Genomic DNA, 19,958 nt, shown 5'->3' on the forward strand with positions numbered 1-19,958 from the left:
GGTTATTTATCCAAAGAAAATGAAAACATTAATTCAAAAAGATATATGCACCCCTATGCTTATTGAAGCATTATTTACAATAGCCAATATATAGAAGCAACCCAAGTGTCCATGCATAGATGAATGGATAAAGAAGATGTAATATATATACAGTAAAACCTTGGAGTGAGAGTGACTTATTCTGTGAGTGTTCTGTGAGGTGAGCAAACATCTCTCATAAATTTTAACTTGATAAACAAGTGATGTCTTGCAATATGAGTAGTATGTGACACCAAATGTGACATAGTCACAACTGAGCCAATGGTTCTTCTATCTCTCTCTCACCGCAGGATTGTGGGTGATCTTCATTGCAATGTCACATTTATGTGATCTCCTTAAAAGGAAGCAAAAGCAGGGGCGCCTGGGTGGCGCAGTCGGTTAAGCGTCCGACTTCAGCCAGGTCGCGATCTCACGGTCCGTGAGTTCGAGCCCCGCGTCGGGCTCTGGGCTGATGGCTCAGAGCCTGGAGCCTGTTTCCCATTCTGTGTCTCCCTCTGTCTCTGCCCCTCCCCCGTTCATGCTCTGTCTCTCTCTGTCCCAAAAATAAACATTGAAAAAAAAAATTAAAAAAAAAAAAAAAAAAAGGAAGCAAAAGCAAGTGTCATTGGATAGGTTCCTTGTTAAAATTGCATGAAGAGAAAAAGATTCCATTAGTGATAGTGAAAGTCATCCTACACAATAACCCTCCTCTCTCTTGTTTCCCTCACACCAGCCATAATGGTTTTCAAAAGTAAGTGCAGGTTAATTTGTTTATTTTTCTTTATATTTTGTATTTTCTTTATAATTTTGTATTATATTACAGTATTGTAATCATTTTTATATTATTATTTGGGGGTTGTGGAACAAATCACCTGAGTTTCCATCATTTTTTATGGAAAAATTTGCTTTGATATACAAGTGCCTTGGATTACAAGCATGTTTCTGGAACAAATTATGCTCACAAACCAAGATTTTACTATACACACAAACACACACATAACATACATGTATACACACACAGTGGAATATCATTCAGATGTAGAAAAGTAAAATCTTGCTATTTGCAACAACATGGATGAATCTGGAGGATATAATGCTAAGTGAAATAGGTCAGAGAAAGACAAATACTGTATGATTTCATTCATGTGGAATTTAAGGAACAAAACAAATGAACAAAGAAAAAAAGAGACAAACAAAAAACCAGACTTTTAAATACAAGGAACAAACTGGTGGTTGCCAGAGGGGAGTTTGGTGGAGGGATGGGTAAAACAGGTAAAGAGGATTAGGATCACTTATTTAAGTGACATACTGAATAATGTTTAGAATTGTTAATGTGAGCTGTCAGCACAAAGCCTGATGTGGGGCTTGAACTCAGGAACTGTGAGATCATGACCTGGGCCGAAGTTGGACACTTAACCGACTAAGCCACAAGGGTGCCCTTGGAATTGTTGAATTATTATATTGTATACCTGAAACTACTATAACACTGCATGTTAATTATACTTCAATAAAGAAAGAAAAGAATAAAAAAAGAAAGGTAGCCATAGGCAATATGCAAATGATGAGTATGGCTATGTTTTGATAACTTTATTTACAAAACAGTAAAGTGGATTTGGACCCAGGGCCGTAGTTTGTCAAACCCTGCTTTCAATCATCATTTTAACATAACTGTCCCTTGACCCTTCTACTCTCCCATTTCTGTAACATGAAGGGCAGTCAAGGCATTCATTGAGCATAGCCCTCCTGTCCAACCCCCATTTGTATTTTTTTAATCAATAATTTCCTTTTTATATTTTATTTATTTATTTTTTTTTTAATTTTTTTTTTTCAACGTTTATTTATTTTTGGGACAGAGAGAGACAGAGCATGAACGGGGGAGGGGCAGAGAGAGAGGGAGACACAGAATGGGAAACAGGCTCCAGGCTCTGAGCCATCAGCCCAGAGCCCGACGCGGGGCTCGAACTCACGGACCGCGAGATCGTGACCTGGCTGAAGTCGGACGCTTAACCGACTGCGCCACCCAGGCGCCCCTCCTTTTTATATTTTAAACTCAAAACATTCTATCCGTGCTTTCTCAGGTAAATATTCGCCTCCAATTTTTTTTTACCTCTATCCAGGCATATCTTAATAATTACATGTATTAATCTTCTCATCCTTAGCAACACCTATGGCTTAACCTGCTCTCGAAACAGAATTTCCAGAGCTCTATCCTGAAGTGTGGCCTAGATTGCTAATTGTTAACCTCAGTATTTTTTCTTTTCTCTTTTTAATAATATAACTCCCAATATTTATCAAGATATATAGCCACTCAGAGTATTAGACATTTTCCAGTCTCCTTCTAGCTGGCATGACTAGGTGATTAGGTTTGAGCTAATGTGAAAAAATAGAAATATTGTGCAGCACCTTCCAGGAAACCATTTGAAAAGGCATCTGGTGAATGTCTTCTCCCCTTCTTCATCCCTTTCTCCATCATGCAATCTGAAAAAAATGCTGTGATGACTGAACTCTAGCTACTCTCTTGGACTTTGAAGACTTTGTTATGAGGATGTCAAAACAATGAGCTAGAAGGAAAATTAATACCTGAGGATTGTGGATTCTCATAGTAGCCTGGGCCACTTTATTTTTTACCAGATAGAGAAATAAACTCCTACTTTGTTTAAGTCACTGTTACCATAACTAATCCTAATGAATACATTCAGATGTTCAAATTTTAAATATGAAAATAATTTTGAAACAAAGATGGAGATGAGCTTCATTGTTGTTTTTAAAATGACTATTTTTTTTAAAAAACAATGATCATTTTAAGATTTAATTCATTGAATATTCATGATTGTTAAATGTGGCAGAAGAGAGCACAGGTGTCTATTTGAATTTATTGAAGTTTGTACTATACCTTGTAAATTTTCATTGCTTCTTATAAATTCAAATGACAAATAGAGGAAACTGGGAAACATTTACTAACACATTAAGTGATCCTGGCATCTGTAGCCTGCCTGGTTCTCTCAGCAACGATTATTAAAGCAACAGGGCAAAGGTTATGCTATTATAACCAGGTTAAATTGACACCATCTGGGTATGTGAACAAAGCAGTACCTCCAGGAAGAACTCTGCGGGTATACATATTCTACAGTTCACCCATTGCCCTACTTGCACTCCGGGCTTGCAATCTATAGCAATGTTTGTTCCCTCCTCACGAACTTGCATTCTAAGGCCAGGTTTGTGTGGATTGTAGGATATACAATAAGGGCCAGGGGATCCCCGTAGGTATTGGCTTACACTCTTGATTCTCTGGAGAGGAGGTTGGCCTTGGTCACCACACTGCCTGAATTCTCAGACTGTTGTAGGAGTTCCCTGTAAGGGAAGGCCCTGAAAGCCCTCCTGTTCTGCCTGATACTCCAATACTGAGCAGTATAATTTGTCTCTTCTTTGCATTTGGTATGGGTGACCCCTGCCATGTTGATTCGTAAGACATAGGACAGAGGCAAAAAGATTACACACTGCTCCTGTTTTTCTCTATCTGCAGCTAACTGGGCAACCTGGAAATAAGTTTGCTCCTTTCCTATTGCACTCAAGAAAGTGAAAAGTAATAAATCACTATTCTTTATTTTAATTCCTCAGAAATGCTCTAAAGCAGTGACCAAAAATTTCCTGAAAAAATTTGTCTTTCAGGGGTCCAAGATATCCCAGCCTGTGGCTTATCTTTCCAGCCTTAACTCCTCAAACTCCACTCGTATATCTTCTCATTCTAAGCTAAGGAGATGCTACTGTTCCTCACTCTGATAATAGGCCAGAGCCACACTTTCTTCATGTCTATTATTTGACACCCTAATCCTGGTAACAATTGCAGGTTAACATCTTTCAATTGCAAGGAACAGAGAAAAATGAGGAGGAGGGATGGCTATTCTAAGGATATACTTGGACTATAACTGAGCCTGGAAATCTGGTGGGAGCCAAAGCTGTCCTGGAGACTGGCTGCCTTCTCCAATTCTCTTAGAGACATATGGCTTCTCTAAATAATATTGTCTTTGCTACTTTCTTTTTGCTCTTCTGATTGACTTTTTCTTCCTCCATTTGCCAAATATTTGTTGACTACTTACTGTGTGCTTGTTACTGCTCTAAGCACCAAGAATGCAGCAATGAACAAAACAGATAAAGTCATGAAGTTTAAACTTGAATGGGAAGAAACAGAATAAACAAATGATAAATGTGTAGTGTCAAGTAGCAATAAATTCTATGACGAAAAATAAACCAAGGTAAAAAGAGAGAGTAGAAGGGTCCTATTTTAGATAGAATGTTCAGAGAAAGCCTCTCTGAGGAGGTAGAATTTAAATGCAGACCTGAGTGAATTGAGAGAGAGATCCATGAGGAAACGCTGTTCCTGCAGAGGAAACAGCATGTGCAAAGACCTTAAGAATATGCTGTCACGTTAGAGGATCAACACAGAAGTCAACTGTGGCTTGAAGTGCTGGAAGCAAGGGAAAAGTTCATAGATAACAGAAGTCAGAGAAGTATCCGGGGACCAGATTATGCAGGTAAGGCATGGTAAAAACAGCCATGATCTGATTTACAATTTAAAAGTGTGATTCTGGTTGTCGTGTGGAGCCTAGCATATACGGAAGCAGGAGTGGAAGCAAAGAATTCAGTCAGGAGGCTAGCACAGTAGTTCAGAGAAAGATGAGGACAGCTTGGGCTAGCATGCTACTCCTGCGGAGGTAGGAAGTGGATGAATTGGGATGATTTTTGAAGAATTTCCTTGTGCATTGAGTATTGAGTATGAGGGAGAATAAAAAGAAATCAAAGAGAACTTAAAATTCTTTTTGGTCTGAGAAACTGTATGGTGTCATTTTCTGAGAAGGAAAACATTTGAGAAGGAGTAGGGTTAAGTAGGGGATATCAAGATTTTGGTTTTAGTATTTTTTTCTCATATTGATGAGTTTATTTTAATCTCTGAAAGCATTTGTTAATACTCAATAGCATTTCTTTAAAAAAAATTGATTTAAATTAAGAAAAACAAAAACAATTCACCCATTTCTCCTACCGCTAACCCCTGCATCTGGCAACCACCAATCTGTGCTCTGTGTCTATGAGCTTGGAGATACACACCCACACACACACACCCCTACCTAAATTTAGATTCCACATATAAGAGAGATCATATGGTATTTGTCTTTCTCTGTCTGACTGATTCACTTAGCATAATGCCCTTGAGAACCTTCAATTTTGTCATAAATAACAAGATTTCATTCTTTTTGATGGCTTTTCAATGGACACTTAGGTTGTTTCCAAATTTTGGCTTTTGTAAATAATGCTGCAACAAACATGGGAATACATATATCTTTTTGAATTAGTGGTTTTGTTTTCTTGGAATAAACACCCAGAGGTGGAATTGCTGGAATATATGATAGTTCTGTTTATTAACTTTTTGAGAGACTTCCATTCTGTTTTCCATAATGTCTGTACCAATCTACATTCTTTTTTAAATTATAATTTAAAAAAAATATTTTTAATGTTTATTTATTTATTTATTTATTAAAAAAAATTTTTTTTTCAACGTTTATTTATTTTTGGGACAGAGAGAGACACAGCATGAATGGGGGAGGGGCAGAGAGAGAGGGAGACACAGAATCCGAAGCAGGCTCCAGGCTCTGAGCCATTAGCCCAGAGCCCGACGCGGGGCTCGAACTCACGGACCACGAGATCGTGACCTGGCTGAAGTCGGACGCTTAGCCAACTGCGCCACCCAGGCGCCCCGTTGTTTATTTATTTTTGAGAGGGAGAGAGAGAGAGCGTAGGCAGGCCAGGGCAGAGAGGCACAGAATCCGAAGCAGGCTCTAGGCTCTGAGCTGTCAGCACAGAGCCTGACACGGGGCTCAAACTCACGAACCATGAGATCATGACCTGAGCTGAAGTCAGACGCTTAACCAACTGAGCCACCCAGTCCCCCTCAATCTCCATTCTTACCAACAGTGCACAAGCGTTCCCTCTTCTCCACATCCTCACTAGTACTTATTATTTCTAGTCTTTTAAAAAAATTATTTTATTTTATTTGAGAAAGAGAGAGGGAGAGAATCCCAAGCAGGCTCCACATTCAGCATGGAGCCCAACGTGGGGCTCAATTCCACCACCCTGGGATCATGACACAGCCAAAATCAACAGTCAAATGCTTAACCAACTAAGCCACTTCTAACATGTGTGAGATGATATCTCATTGTGGTTTTGATTTATATTTCTCTGATTATTAAAAGATATAGAGCATCTTTTTATATACCTCTTGGCCATCTGTATGTTTTCTTTAGAAAAATGTCTATTCAGATATTCTTTCCATTTTTAATTGGATTTTGTTGTTTTTTTGCTCTTGAGTTGTAGGAGTTCTTTATATATTTTGGATATTAGCTTCTCATCAGGTATATGATTTGCAAATATATTTTCCCACTCAGTATTGCCTGTTGATGGTTTCCTTTGCTCTGTAGAAGCTTTTCAGTTTGAAGTAGTCCCACTTGTTTGTTTTTGCTTTTTTTGCTTTTGCTTTGGTGTCAGATTAAAAAAATCATTGCTAAGACCCATGTCGAGGAGGTTACTGCCTATATTTTCTTCTAGGTGTTTTATGGTTTCAGGTCTTACGTTAAAGCCTTAAATCCATTAAAAAATTTGTTTTAATGTTCATTTTTGAGAGTGAGAGAGACAGAGCACAAGAGGGGGAGGGGCAGAGAGAGAGAAAGTGAGACACAGAATCCAAAGCAGGCTCGAGGCTCTGAGCTGTTAGCACAGAGCCTGATATGGGGCTCAAACTTATGAACTGCAAAATCATGACCTGAGCCAAAGTTGAACACTCAACAAACTGAGACACTCAGATGCCCCGAGTCTTTAATTCATCTTAAGTTAATTTTTGTATATGGTGTAAGATAGTTGTCCACCTTCGTTCTTTTGCATGAAGCTATATAATTTTCTCAGCACCATTTAGTGAAGAGATTCCTTTCCCCATCGTATATTCTTGGCTTTTTTGTTGAAGATTAATTTGCTACGTATGTATGGATTTATTTCTGTCCTCTCTATTCTGTTCCACTGATCTATATGTCTGTTTTTATGACAATACCACACTGCTTAATTTCTGTAGCTTTGAAATATAGTCCCAAATCAGAGATCATGATGCCTCCAACTTTGTTCTTCTTTCTCAGGATTACTTAGGCTAATTGAGGTCTTGTATAGTTCCATACAAATTATAGGACCATTTTTTCTACTTCTGTGGGAAATACCACCAGAATTTTGATGGGAATTGCACTGACTCTGTATATTGATTTGGGTAGTATGGACATTTTAACAATATCAATTCATCTAATCAATGAGCACAGAATATCTTTCCATTTACTTGTGTCTTCTTCAACTTCTTTCATTTATGTCTTGTAGTTTCCAATATACAGATCTTTCACCTCTTTGGCTAAATTTATTTCTAGATATTTTACTCTTTTTGATGCAATTGTAAATGAGATTATTTTCTTAATTTCTCTTTCTGATAGTTCATTATTAGTATATACAAACACAACAGATTTTTATGCATAGATTTTGTATCCTGCAAATTTACTCAATTCCTTTATTAGTTCTAACAGTTTTCTGATAGTCTTTATGGTTTCTATATATAATATCATGTTGTGTGCAAATAGTAATAGTTTTATTTCTCCATTTCCAGTTTGGATAGCCTTTCTTTCTTTCTTTCTTTCTTTCTTTCTTTCTTTCTTTCTTTCTTTCCTTATTTACTTATTTTTCCTGTCTAATTGCCCTGGCTAGGATTTCAAATATTATGTTGAATAAAAGTGGCAAATATGAATATCCTTGTCTTATTCCTGATCTTGGAGTAAAAGTTTTAAGCTTTGCACCATTAAGTATGATGTTAGCTGTGGGTTTGTCACATAATGATCTTTATTGTGTTGAGGTACACTCCCTTTACACCCACTCTGTTAAGAATTTTTTTTTTTAAATCATAAATGGATGAGAGTTTTGTTAAATGCTTTTCTACATCTATTAAGATGACTGTATGATTTTAATTCTTCATTTTGTTAATATGGTGTATCACATTGACTGATTTATGGATCTTGAAACATCCTTGCATCACTGGAATAAATCTCACTTTATCATGATGTATGACCTTTTTTTTCACTCTTTATTTTTGAGGGGGGGGGCAAGTGGGGAGGGGCAGAGAGAGGGAGACAGAGGACCTGAAACGGGCTCCACAGTGACAGCAGAGAGAGCCTGATGCTGGGCTTGAACTCATGAACAATGAGATAATGACCTGAGCTGAAGTAGGACACTTAACCAACTGAACCACCCAGGCACCCTGGTGCATGATCTTTTTAATATATTGTTGAATTTGGTTTGCTACTATTTTGTTGAGGATTTTGGATCGAGGTTCTTCAGGAATATTGGCCTGTAGTTTTTTTGTTTTTGTTTTTGTTTTTAATCTTGTGAATTCCTGATTTGTTTTTGGTATCAGGGTAATGCTGGTGTTGTAAAATGAGTTTGGAAACTTTCCCTCCTCTTCTGTTTTTTGGAAGAGTTTGAGAAGGATTGGTATTAATTCTCCTTTGAATGTTTATTATAATTCACCAGTGAAGTCATCTGGTCCTAGACTTGTTTGTTAGGAGGGTTTTTTTTTGGTTTATTTTTTGTTTTTTGTTTTTTAATTACTGATTCAATCTCCTTACTAGTAATTTGTCTGTTCATATTTTCTATTTAATCACAATTCAGTCTTGGTAGGCTCTATGTTTCTAGGAATTTATCCACTTTTATGTTGTCAAAATTATTGGCATACAATTGTTCGTATAGTTTCTTATGATCCTTTGTTATCAGTTGCAACATTTCTTTCATTTCTGATTTTATTTATTTGAATTCTTTCTCCTCTCTCTCTCTCTGGTGAGTCTATCTAAAGGTTTGTCAATTTTGTTTAGTTTTTCAAGGAACCAGCTCTTCATTTCATTGAACTTTTCTTTGTCTTTTTAGTCTCTATTTTATTTGATTATGCTCTAATCTTTGTTACTTCCTTCCTTCTACTAGTATTGAGCTTTGTTTTTCTTTTTCTAGTTCCTTGAGAACTATTTCTATAGCATTTAAAGATAACAAATCGAGCATGTCAATTGAGATACTTGTGGCATAGCATCAGATACAATTTGGAGTTATATAAGTCAAAATTTTTATGATCCTTAGCAAGTATAGTAAAAAAATAATTTTTAAATAACCATATAATTATAACAAAAATATTTGACTAACACTCTGTATCAGACATTATGCTAAGTCCTTTACATTCTATTAACTTAATCCTCAAAATAATCAAGGAAAAAGACATGAAAAGAGTTTTCATTTGCCTTGGGTCACCAGCTAGTGGTAGATCTAGTATAGAAACCTATGGAGTTGGTTCCAGGACTCATGCTGTTACCATTGTGCTCTACTACCTTATGTGGTCTTGTCCTTTAGTTTATTACTATGGTGTATCCATTTGGTTGATTTTCTTTTTTTTGAAAAATTTTTAAGCTTTGTTTATTTTTGAGAGAGAGAGAGAGAGAGAGAGAGAGAGAGAGAGAGAGAAACAGAGCGTGAGCAGGCGAGGAACAGAGAAAGAGGGAGACACAGAGTCCAAAGCAGGTTCCAGGCTCTTAGCTGCCAGCACAGAGCCCGACGTGGGGCTCGAACTCATGAACTGCAAGATCATGACCTGAGCCGAAGTCAGACGCTCAACTGACTGAGCCACCCAGGTGCCCCCATTTGATTGATTTTCATATATTAAACTCCCCATGCATTCCTGGGATGAATACTAATTGGTTGGGATGTATAATTCTATTTTCTGGTGTTTTTTTTTTTTTTTTTTTTTTTTTTTTTTTGAGGAGTTTTGTGTTTGTATTCACAAGGGGTATTAGTCTGTGGGTTTTGGGCGTGTGTGTGTGTGTGTGTGTGTGTGTGTGTGTGTGTGATTTATTTCTTTTCTTTTGGTATTAGGATACTATTGGCCTCGTCGAATCAGTGAGGAAATGTTTCCTCCCTTCTCCTTTTTGGAAGAAATTGTGAGAGATTGAAAAGTTAAGCTTTTTGGGGGGGAAGTTTGTCAATTAATAATTCAACTCTTGTTATAGGTGCATTTTGATTTTGTATTTCTTCTTGAGTCATTTTTGATAGTTTGTGTCCTTCTAGGAATTTGCCCATTTCCATCTACATTATATATTTTACTTGGCAAACAGTTGTTCATAGTATTGCTGTGTAACCCTTTATCTTTGTGTGAGGTCAGTAATAATGCCCCCTCTTTTATTCTTGATTTTAGTAATATAGATATTCTCCCTTTTTCTTTTCTTGGCCAAACAAATTTATCAATTGATGAATTTTTCAAAGAATTAACTTTTGATTTTCTTGATTTTCTATATTGTTTTTCTATTTTGTTTCATTTATTTCTTCTATAACATTTATTATTTTCTTCCTTCTGCTTGCTTAAGTCAGAGTTTTTCTAGTTTCCTAGGGTAGAAGATTAGATTACTGATTTATGATTTTTTTATCCTCCCCTCAGCTTTATTGATGTATAGTTGGGAAATAGAATTGTATTATATTTAAAGTTAACAACATGATGATTTGATATATGTATACATTGTGAAAGAATTCCTACAATCGAGTTAATTAACACATCCATCACTTTGTTTATTTTCTGCAGAAGTTGTAATGGTCTTTTTTTTTTGATTCAAGTATAATACACATACAATGTTATATTAGTTTCATGTGTACAATATCATGATTTAACAATTGTATACATTGCTCAGTGCTCATCACAATAAGCACACTCATTTTTTAAACATTTATTTATTTAAATTCAAGTTAACATACAGTGTAGTGTTGGTTTCAGGAGTAGAATCCAGTCACTTACATCACTTACATGTAACACCCAGTGCTCATTCCAACAAATGCCCTCCGTAATGCCCATCACCCATTTAGCCCATTCTCCAACTACTTTCCCTCTAGTAACCCTCAGTTTGTTCTCTATGCTTAAGAGTCTCTTATGGTTTACCTCTCTCTCTGTTTTTATCTTATTTTTACTTCCCTTCCCCTGTGTTCATCTGTTTTATTTCTTAAATTCCACATATGAGTGAAATCATATTTGTCTTTCTCTGACTGATTTATTTCTCATAGAATAATATGTTCTAGTTCCATCCACATTGCTACAAATGGCCTGATTTCATTCTTCTTGATCACTTAGTAGTATTCCATTGTGTGTGTATATATATATATATATATATATATATATATATATATATATATATGGCACATCTTCATTATCCGTTCATCAGTCGATGGGCATCTGGGCCCTTTCCATAATTTGGCTATTGTTGATAGTGCTGCTATAAACACTGGGGTGCATGTGCCCCTTCAAATCAGCATTTTTGTATCCTTTGGATAAATGCCTAGTAGTGCAATTGCTGGCTCATAGAGTAATTCTACTTTTAAAAAAAATTTTTTTTTCAACGTTTATTTTTTTTGGGGGGGGACAGAGAGAGAGCATGAACGGGGGAGGGGGAGAGAGAGAGGGAGACACAGAATCGGAAACAGGCTCCAGGCTCTGAGCCATCAGCCCAGAGCCTGACGCGGGGCTCGAACTCACAGACCGCGAGATCGTGACCTGGCTGAAGTCGGACGCTTAACCGACTGCACCACCCAGGCGCCCGATAACTAGACATTCAAATAATCTAATGTGACAACTCTGGATATCAAATTGCCCCCCTTTCCTAGGGTTTGATGTTTTTGCCCTTATTGCCATTGCTGCTATTTTTTTTGTTGTTGTTGTTAGTAATTTTTCTGAACTAATTCTGTAAATTATGCATTCTTTGTCATGTTCCATCACTGAAGCCTCTGCTTGGGTATCTTGGAAGTCAGCTAATGATTGCACAGTGATTTTCTTAAATGCTTTAAAGCATTGTCTCCTCACTTTTGTTGACGGACTCTATGCATATTTGGGCACACTTCAACTCTCTTGTAGTTTGCAGTTCTGCCTTATCCTTCACTTTCTGCTCATGTAGAGTCTCACTGTCAGCCAGAATCAAGAGATTAGGGCCTTCTCAAGTGTTTCCTGGACATGCACACAGTGCACGTGTGTACAGCCATCTAGACTTCTAACAATATGTTGGAGCTTTCTCACAGCCCCCATGGGTATTTCATTCTCTAGTGGTTTTTTTTTTTTATAGCATTTTGGTCAGCTTATTTTTGCCAACAGTTATCTCCTCTTCAGGCAGTTGTGACATTAAACAATTACCAATTGTTTTTGACAAATATTCCTGGAGAAAGGCTGTATACACTGAATGAACTTTGAGGCAGATGAAATAAAAGCATGTGATTTGAGGTTCCCAGGCAGCTGTCAAACAACTCAAATAATGATTATTTTGATATGGAGGTGCTTCACACCATTTTGTCTCCCTCCAGTGGCTATTAGGCTACTGATTTTAACAGCTAATGCATTTTCAAGGCTGTTAATTTTCAAGGCTACTGAGGAACTGGGAAGAGGGGGATACCAATAAGGCAAGTTAAAACATCACAAAAACCACTGTTCTTACCAAGATTTGACCATTTTTTTAAACTTAATTCCCAAAGTTCTGAAAAAGTTGATTTTGACTATTTTTTTTGCTAGTTTTCTCTCTTTGATTTTATGGAGGCATGGATTTTTGCTCCACCATTCCAGAAGTGCTTCTTTTGAATATGTTAAATTTGTTGTTTAGTAGCATAAGGCAGAATTGCAAAATCAATACCATGTAATCTGAAACGAGATTCTCTTGTTTCTGCTAATTTCTAAGTCCTGAGAGAATTTTTGCCTCAGTTTCCTTTTCTATGAACTGAGTATATTAATAGTACCTATCTCATAGGGTTGTTGAGAGTATTATATGAGTTAATCATAAGTAAAGCATGTAGAACAGTAGTTGGCAAACTATGGCTTGTAGGCCAATCTTACTTTTCTTTTTTAAATTACATAAGTAAAGAATTATTTTTGCATTGCCAAATTATTTTAAAATCAAAGAAATATTTCCTGACACATGAAAACCATAGGAAATTCAAATTTCAGTGTCCATAAATAAAGTTTTATTGATACACAGCCATGCTAATTCACTTACATATTTTCTATGGCTGTCTTTGCACTAAAACAGCAGAATTGAATAGTGTGATCAAAGCTGCATTGACTAGAAAGTTTCTAATACTTACTACCCAGCTATTTTTAGGAAGTTTGTTGATCTCTAATTTAATACATTGACATGCATGAAAGAACTTAATTATCATTAGCTATCATTGTTACTAGGTAACTTATAGTTACTCTTCAGTCTTTGCCATTTTTTAAAAGTATATTTCACATGGTCCACACTGGTCTCAACTCTGTCTCATTAGGTGACACTGACTCACTATGGCCTCCCAGTTTCAGCATAGTCTGCCTCCTATCTTTCTCCCTGAGATCATCTTTCCCTTTTGCTCACTCTTGTCTAGTTGCCTTGGCCGTCTGTCAGTTCTGGTAATGTGCTGAGCAATTTTCTTCCTCAGGGTCTTTGCATTTGCTTTTCTCTATGTTTGGGACACTCTTTCCCTGACTCTTCACAAGTCTGGATCTATATCATTTTTCAGGTCTCAGTTTAGATATCACACCCAGCAAGCCCTTCTCAGACCATCTTATCTAGAATAGGTCCCTCCTCCTTGCTATTCCTTATTCAAATATCCTATTTACTTTGTTCACAACAATAATAATCTGTCATTATCTAATTTTTTAAAGTGCTTTTTGTCTGCTTCCCCCCTAGAATGTTAGCTCCTTCAGAACAAGGACTTTATGTTTCTTATACTTTATTAAAACATAGCATTTAGTGCCCTCACTAAATATGTGTTGAATGAATGAATGATATTTTAGTTTCAACTCCAATGATTAAGTATATTCATTCTCTTCTTTTTCTTGTGTTCTCATGCAATGAAACTATTTGACTTATCTTTTTGCTCAAAGGAATGTCACAGGTCTCTGGCTGAGCTATTGTTTGACTGAGTTTGATCAGATACCCTTCCCTCGTCTAATTAACCATGGCCAGGAATTGGGAATTAAATGGAATCACAATGGGGCAAAACATGTCTCTCTAGGGCCTGTCCTTTCAGTAGGAGTGTGGGCATACAGAAAAAAGTAGGGTGAAATATGAAGACAACTTTGTACTTTTCCTTCACAGCCTGCACTCTGTTGGTTACATCTTCTTCTGTTCTCAAGTGGAATCTTGGGCAAATCTCATAGTTTAGATGCTTACAATTAGATAATAAAATCTTGTTTCCTCTGGTCATTTGAATTCCTAAAACAGTCTTAGTTTAGTAATTAATATATCTTGGCCAGTGTAATTGTAAAAATTCTGAACTTCATTCAGTTAAATCTTCTTTCCCCTAACTTGGATCTGCTTCAACTGGAAACTTGCTATGCAGGTGGGTGTGGATTGTTTCCTTTTCTTCTGCCCCACTCACTGGGCTTGTGCTTGTTCCTTTACTATTGAAGTGTGGGGAGGCAGGAGAGGTGTGGAACAGCAAAAATCTGACTAGTACCACTGTAGTGGTCTTAATTTCCTCTCATGGGGGCAGAGATGCAAGCACACTCTCTACTGGTGCTTTGTGGCTTCCTCAGAGATCCCTCTGGTGGATACTCAATTGTAGCCCTTTTCCCTACATGCTAACAATCCCTATCTGCAACCCCACAACTTTTATACCATTGATATTTCTGAGCTTCCTTCAGCTGAAAGTTGTCTTGTCCCTCACAGAAAACTCTCCTGGGCACTACTCTAACCAGTTCCAGGTCAGCAGCCTCTCTCCTGTGTTGTCCACAACCAACTCATAGCAAACAAGCACCTTAGCTCTGTTGTCAGTGGGGATACAGTTACCTGTCAGCTATAGTGGTCTATTCTGCTGCCTCAGGTTACCTCAAACAATCTCAAATCCTTTAAATTTCTCACAGTTGATCTGGAGACACAAAATGACCTCTGATGTTCTCCTTGACACTCCCTTACTGGGCTTGAAGTGCAATATAGGGCTCCATGTTGATGCAAGATAGGCATGATGGGGAAAGAAAATACTACCACCCTTCTATACTCACTAGAAGAAATCCTTTCCTCAATCTCCCAAAAACTGTATAAGCATCTTCAAACTTATTTTTCTAGCTAGAAAATGGGTGATCAACCAATGGTTATAAGACAGCAAGTCCTGCTTAGGGAATCTAGCACTTCACTTTGGAATGTAGAAATGGTTGGCATTTATTACCTGAGGGGCTTCAGCCAAAGTCAGACAGAGTCTCATTTAACATCACATTACACATGTCTGGTACCCTCTGAAACATTACATGTTTCATACAGGGAATACTCACTTAATTTGTGTGTGTGTGTGTGATGGTTTTTATTCTAAAGATTGCATCATTCACTTTTCAATCTGTTCTGGAGTGTTGGCAAAGGCCCATGGCCAAAAAGTTTCGGCCTCATTTACAAACTAACTTAGACTATTGGATATATATAAAACTATTATGACAAAAAATTAAATATTTTTAGAATAGTTTCAGGTGTGCTAGGTGGGGTGGTGCAGTTCTACTGCATGGCAGATTCTACTTGTATCCCTTGAGGCATCATTTTTGTAACACAGCTTATAAAGGCAGCAGAAGGTAGTTCTGCGTTTATTACTTATGTGTTGGTGGAGTGAGAAAGAACAATTTCTAATTTCTGCCAGTAAAATTCTTTTCTGTTCCTGTCTGTTGAGCTTGTTCTGGCAGTAATCATATTCTCCCTCCCTTTATCTCCCCCCAGCCTTAAGAGATACATTTGTGCTCATGTTGGATTGATACAAGAAAAGTGGAAAATTCTTCTTTTTTTAGAACCATTAATTTCTTCTTGAATTCAGAAATTAGGATTGAGTAGCCTACATATCTAATTGCCTTCTCTGCTATAAAGTGGAGAGAGTTTATGAAGACTGATGAAGAGTTAAATGCTTTGTGGCATTTTATTAACAGCCTGTATCTCTTTAGACCTCACTATTCATTTTGTCTCCACTCCCCTATCTGTTCATTGACTTACTCTTTTTCAGAACTTCCTTTTTTTGACGATGAGTGACATTGTGCATGGATCAGAGTTAACGAATAGATGGATGATTTTCAAAGGGTATATGCCATGGATACTCTGTTATTTAAGAGGCCTCAGGTTAGAGATGCTTAATGAGAGAGCTGTCCAGATGTATAGAGCTGAAGTCAAGTGGCCATGAAGTTGGAGGGATACAACAAAGTTGAAGTCTTGTTACAGTTGATACTAACTGCCCATGAATTCAACCCAGGCAAGAATAGTTTGACCCACACTTAACTGAGAGAAGAATAATGGTAGACTCTTACAAACTCTTGCTTTAAAAAAAAAAAAGGATAGATCTGAGGGTCACATTTTATATCACTTCCAGCTAATGCCTGAATCATCAATTAATATACTTCTCAGGAATTCAACCCACTAACAAAATTGTTAATGTTAAATTATTTTTTATAGTTGGTAAGGAGTTTTGTGAAAGATGATCCTTGGGAGCCTTGAGGTACACTTGCACTGAGGTCTGAGTCCCTTACCATGAAGGCCACACTTTCAATTAGAGAGCCAGGTTACTTTAGTTCACCATGCATGCCTCTCTCCTTTGAAAGCTCTTTGTTTGCCTTATCTTTTAAATCTGTGGGTTCTTAAGTATAGTAAAATCTGCCATCATTGATCTCTTACAATATGCTTTCTACTTTGCTGAGTACTTTACATATATTTTTGCATTTAATTCTCCAAGTTTCCAGCCTAAATCCTGAGTTGTGCTTTCTCTTTTCTCCATTCACCAGGGGAGCTCATCTGTTCCAATGGCTTCAACTATCATACTTAATCTGGATATGTCCACACCACCAGGTTCACACACCAAAAGCTCAATTAATATTTCCCCATGGATGGCTTGCCATCACCAGTTTCTAATTTAACATCTTGGAAACTTTTTTCCTCTCTCATCTTCTTTCTCTGTGCATTACATCATTGTCTTTGCCACCACCCTGGTTTAAATCTTGCAGTCATCTTTGACTCATCCTTCTCTTCCTTTCATATATAAATATGAGGAAGACTCACCAAGTCCTACTGATTTTTTTCCATTCTCTCCACCACAGTGCTACTTCAGATCTCCTCACCTCACATATAAATTATTGCAACTCATTTCTGGGGAGGTTTCCTAATTCCAGGCATTTTGCTCTCTGATACATTCTGCCACCACCCTTAACCAATCTTTTACACACCCTTTCTTCATGTTACTCTGACTGCTAATGGCCCATTGAATTAAGTCCACATCTTTATTCTGGCTCTACTTATCTAATTTTATCCATGTCACCTCTTTTTAAAAATTTAATATGTAACCTCTGCCCTAGTCAAGCCCAGGATCTCCTGTCACCTTTACCTCCAGGGCTCTGTTCATAAGATTCTCTTCATCTAGAATTTTCTTCCTTCCATTTTTTTTTGGATGAAAAATCCAAGGCTCAGAGAAGTTGAATGATTTTCTTGAGGTTGTACTGCAAGTGATTGAGTGGATTTAAACCTATTCTTCTGATCCACATGACCATTTTTTTCTTTTCTTAACTCCAACTGCAGGTTTCAGAATCAGATTAATATAGGCTGGAATCCATAGATGGAAACTCAAAATGTATTTGTGATGCATCTGCCTGATAATAAAATACTACCAGTTCAGGAAACATTAACCTCTGAAGACTGTCTCCCTTATATGGGACCCTAACTATGGCAAATTAAAACATTTTGACATATCTAATCAAATTATTCTGAAAAATTAATTTTGATAGCTTTTCATCTGTAGTCTCTTAAAGAAAACCGTAAAATTAAAAAAAAAAATGTGGGATGCTCACCATCTTTTTCAAAGTTACTGAAATTCTCCAAATTTCAATTCAATCATAGGGGCATTGCTCCCAGTTGTCCTAGGTTTGTACTTTAAGCTGCACCCAAAGTTCCAGCACTGTTTTTTTTTATGAATCTAAAAAAGGATCAGATAGCATATGTTCAAGCTGAGCAAGCTACTAGGATGCCAATAGTATGTTTCTGTAAACTTTTGATTGTAGATTTCCTATGCAAATAGGACTTCTCAGAGTTCTGGCTAGTGTTACTTTTAAATAAAGACATGACCTTTTAGTTCAAACAGATATGAAAGTTTCATAGACTCTTATCCAAAGTCTTTTTTAGGTGTCTTTAAAGTGCAGAAATCCTGATTTGTGATCTGGCTGCAAACTTGCTGAATAACCAACGGATGTCTTTCTCCATCTTCATTTCCTTTTCTAATGAAGGAAAGTGACACTTGTCTCTTTGCATTCTACCAGAGGTATCTAAAGATTAAGGATGTTGTGAACATTATTAAAAGAGGGTTATATTTTATTACATAAAAATCTCATGAATATAATCACGTTATGGCAGGAGCTGTGTTTTATTACAGGTACATACAATGGGGAGCTTTTTTTTTTTTTAATGTTTTTTTTTTATTTCTGAGAAAGAGAAAGCACAAGTGGGGAAGGGGCAGAGAGAGAGGGAGACAGAGGATCTGAAGCAGGCTCGTGCTGGCAGCAGAGAGCCCAATGTGGTGCTCAAACTCATCAACTATGAGATCATGACCTGAGCCAAAGTTGGATGCTTAACTGACTGAACCACCCAGGTGCCCTCAATGGGCAGTTTTTGTTGCTCATTTGGTCAGCTGCATTTTGTCATCACCACATTGATGTTAGTATGAAAAGCAAGATCCTCAGAAATCTAAATGTCACAGTTAATTCAAGTTCTCAGACACCTAAATATCAAAGTTGATTTCAACTAGCAATACTTGTGTCCCTGACAGAACTTTGAGGAGAATTAGAAACTAGTTGTTGAAACCTACCTCTGGAATATTCTCCTTTCTTGGATTTTATTGTTTGAGTTCCAGAGGCTAGTTGCTAATAGTAGCAGAAGATGTTAACCTCATTCTCAACTCTTTAGGCCATGACAAAAAGCTAATAATCTTCTGTGGTGAACACAGTAACTTCTTTCCACTGTCTTCCCAGTAAAAGAAAATCACACATTATGTCACAAGCCGGATACCACTGACCATTCATTCTTTTATTAGTTTAGCACCTACAGAATGTAAAATATTCTTTGCAAATATGGGGGTGGGAAGGAAGGTTCAAAACTGTATAAGACAGTCTCTGACCTCTGGGAACTCATGATCCAACAAAGATTTGTTGCACTATTAATACCATAATTTGTATTTCATATCTAATAACTGAATTATTTTTCTGCCTTTCTGTCTTTTTACACATGGAATAGTATAAAAAGCTTTACATCTCTAGGTTCCAATGTTCTCATTTGTAACATTGCAAGCTTTAGAGTTCTACCCATTCCTCCAATATTCATCAGCTATTCTTAAAGGACCTAGTATATGAGGCTATACCACAAGTATATGAGGTACCTGTCCAGTTACTTAGATTACCTTAGTGACATAAGCAGGCACATATTTCTGCTTTCCTCTTCTCTGACATTCTATATAGGAGAAAGACAATAAATAAAATAAATAGATAACATAGTATATTAGAAGGTTGTAATGCTATGGAATAAAGAGCACAGTGTAAGGGGGATCAGGAATGTAGGATGGGGAGAAATTGCAGTTTTATATAGAATGATCAGGTGGGACCGAGAAAAAGGCATTTAAGACAAAACTTGACAATGCCCTGTCCAATGTCCTCTCAAAGTATTTTCTCCTATATGGTAAGAAAGGAAAGAATTAGAGAAGTGCTAGCAAATACCACACAGATGTTTCAATCTTTCCTTGTTTGCTCTTTCCTCTCCTTGCAATCAAAGTTGGATATGTGATCTAGAACTTCTCTGTCCAATATATTAGAGTAGCCACTAGGTATATTTTGAGCTGTT

This window comes from Leopardus geoffroyi, chromosome C2 (genome assembly GCF_018350155.1).
Source record: "Leopardus geoffroyi isolate Oge1 chromosome C2, O.geoffroyi_Oge1_pat1.0, whole genome shotgun sequence".
NCBI classification, from domain to species: domain Eukaryota; kingdom Metazoa; phylum Chordata; class Mammalia; order Carnivora; family Felidae; genus Leopardus; species Leopardus geoffroyi.